The following is a 3,138-nucleotide window of genomic DNA, read 5'->3' as shown; positions in this document are numbered from 1 at the left end:
CTGTGTCCCCCGTTTCTTTGATTATAGAAAATAGCCTTCATTCAGCCTCCATGACATTCTCTGTTTCAATGGGAAGATTCATGCAGCTGTTAGTTAGGAAAGAGAGGGAAGCAAGACAAGAAAGAAACAGTCAAGAGAAACAGTAATGCGGTCTTGGGGCAGGGTCCTGATTCCTCATCAATACACACAACAATATCTTTGAGCTGTTTTGCAGGTATGGAAACTCCCTCTAGGTGGGATTCAATCCCTGGGTATGCTGCCCAGAAGCATATAGATCTCAGACTGGTTGGAACCTGAAGGTTGATAACGCTGACTCCTTTTACCTTACCACCAACCAATCAGAAGTGTATCCACAAGCTGATATGCCCTCTTTGAACCATAAAATTTCTCATTATTCTCTCAAAGATGGGATACACAGTTTTGAGAGCATTAGCCTGCTATATCCTCCTTTGCCTGGCAAAGTAATAAAGCTATCCTTTTCTACTTCAGCCAAAGCTCTGTCTCTGAATCTGGCACTGGTGTATAGAGAAGCTGAGCTTTTGATGACCTATACACCTCCCTCCATTCAACCCTGAAGTTTGTTTCTTCTTCTGCCTCCACAGTCCTTTAATATCCACTCAGTGTTCACTAGAATTCTCCACAAGAGGATCTGGGAACCCATGTGGTTTAAGTAGGTTGAATTAACTGCTTTAAACTAAAGAAACATCCTGGGGAGACCATCTGATACATGAATTCTTTCAATTCCCCTTATTTCTAGTCTCTATCATGCAAATGCAGGCTGGTTTTTATATGTAATATACACATAATCTTAAAAAATAATGTTTAGCTTCTATAAGTTACAGACTGGATAGTCTGCTAGTATTACCTCCATACTGTAACTGTATTGTTCTCCATGATATGATATGAACTTGAGTTTCTTAATAGATTCACAGATTCAGGAGATTTACTTATACTAATCTGGTGCTATGGGGATATAATTACCCCATGGAACAGAGTTCTGTTTTATTATAAAACTGTCAACAGTGCTGCAGGCACATTTTTGTTTATTGGGTCACCTGTTTCAAAACTACAAACAGAGAACACCCTTTTGGTTAACACATTCTCTTCAGTAATTTAGAAGCATCAATTAGGTAACAAATTTCTTTCACTTTTTCTTTCACTTATGAGACTTCTAGGCCCTCATTCTCTTCTTCCTGAACTAATTTCTGCTGGTAGTGAATGTCAAACAATAAGTGTGAATTTCATAACAGTGTTTCATAGATTTTTTTTTTAAACCTTTTTAGGAGGTATTTAGTTCCAGCAACCATTACATCTCTCCAGTAAGATACAATTTTTAAAAACTCTCAAGTTCCAAAAAAATTAATAATTCACTTGCTACAATCAGAATATAAAACTGTGACCAACAGAAGGTACAATATACACTTTTATCATGTTAACAAAGTAGATGGTTTTACTACAAGCTGCTGACACTTCTATCAGTAGTAGCCTTAGGGAGGCTGTTGGTTGTAACCATAATGTCCATATGGATGGGCTAGTAAGTTCTGATCTGTGCTGCAGGCAATTGTTACTCCAGGATCATTCATGCCACTGATTGGGTCAGTTGTCACTTGGGCACCCCTATCTGCTATCCCTATCTCTAAACTGTCTATTACCTTGCAACCGATTACCTCTATTTTTCTGGTTCCTACCGGATCTGCTATTCCATTTCTCAACGATTAGAGGGGACTCAGGAGGGTGTTTCAGTTATTCTTGGTACTCTTTGTCATCTTGGCACTCTTTGTGAAAAAGTTGGCTTAAAACTCAACATTCAGAAAACTAAGATCTTGGCATCCGGCCCCATCACTTCATGGGAAATAGATGGGGAAACAGTGGAAACAGTGTCAGACTTTATTTTGGGGGGCTCCAAAATCACTGCAGATGGTGCTTGTAGCCATGAAATTAAAAGATGCTTGCTCCTTGGAAGGAAAGTTATGACCAACCTAGACAGCATATTAAAAAGCAGAGACATTACTTTGCCAACAAATGTCCGTATGGTCAAGGCTGTGGTTTTTCCAGTGGTCATGTATGGATGTGAGAGTTGGACTATAAAGAAAGCTGAGCACCAAAGAATTGATGCTTTTGAGCTGTGGTGTTGAAGAAGACTCTTGAGAGTCTCTTGGACTGCAAGGAGATCCAACCAGTCCATCCTAAAGGAGATCAGTCCTGGGTGTTCATTGGAAGGACTGATGTTGAAGCTGAAACTCCAGTCCTTTGGCCAACTGACGCAAAGAGCTGACTGGTTTGAAAAGACTCTGATGCTGGGAAAGATTGAAGGCAGAAGGAGAAGGGGACAGAGGATGAGATGGTTGGATGGCATCAACAACTCAATGGACGTGAGTTTGGGTAAACTCCAGGAGCTGGTTTTGGACAGGGAGGCCTGGCGTGCAAAGAGTCAGACATGACTGAGTGACTAAACTGAACGGAATTTGTCATCTGTGAATCTACTGGCAAACATCTCTTCAAAATCTGGCACAGCTTCAGAAGTATCAGTCATTCTGAAATTTCCAGATATTTGAGGAAGCTGTTCTGTTTAATGTTTAGATTATTTAGATTTCCAGTCCAGAGTGCCATCATAGGACCGCCCTTATATAGATTCTTAGATACATATTTCATGTTTGTACTTTATATATCAAAAATTAGTATTTTCTGATTGATAGCATATTAAAATTAACTGGCATTTTAGGAGATAAAGATAAATCTCTTACTAGTTCTATCTCTCTGGAGATGCCTGACTAACAGAGAAAATACAAATTTGACTCACAAAACTCTGTATTACTTAGTTGTTATGTTACTTGCTGCTTTATAAGAGTAAAGCTTTGGTATCTTGTTCCACACATCATAGGAATATTTATTTCTTAAAGATTTGTGTGTTACAGAAAGTCCATTACAATTCAGAATCCCATTCTTGTTTGAGTCCTTTCTCATTTAATTGAGAAAGACATTAACCTGCTCCTAATTTAGAAATGTTTATTCTTGAAGATCTGTGTATTTACCTGAGCCATACAACTCTAGTCTGGAGAGATCTGCTTTAACAGAAATACATTCTAATATTATGTGGATAATTTTCACTCAGAACTTCTAGGCAACCATCATCTTTGG

The 3,138-nt window shown here is 38.7% G+C and overlaps 1 pseudogene; it reads right to left on the bottom strand.

The window, feature by feature from the left end:
- Positions 1 to 1,475: 1,475 nt before the first annotated feature.
- Positions 1,476 to 2,533, bottom strand: LOC120880450 (annotated as a pseudogene).
- Between the last annotated feature and the right edge of the window lie 605 nt (positions 2,534 to 3,138).

Source organism: Oryx dammah, unplaced genomic scaffold, assembly GCF_014754425.2.
Source record: "Oryx dammah isolate SB20612 unplaced genomic scaffold, SCBI_Odam_1.1 HiC_scaffold_21, whole genome shotgun sequence".
In the NCBI taxonomy this organism is placed as follows: Eukaryota; Metazoa; Chordata; class Mammalia; order Artiodactyla; family Bovidae; genus Oryx; species Oryx dammah.
This window is presented reverse-complemented; position numbering and strand designations above follow the sequence as displayed.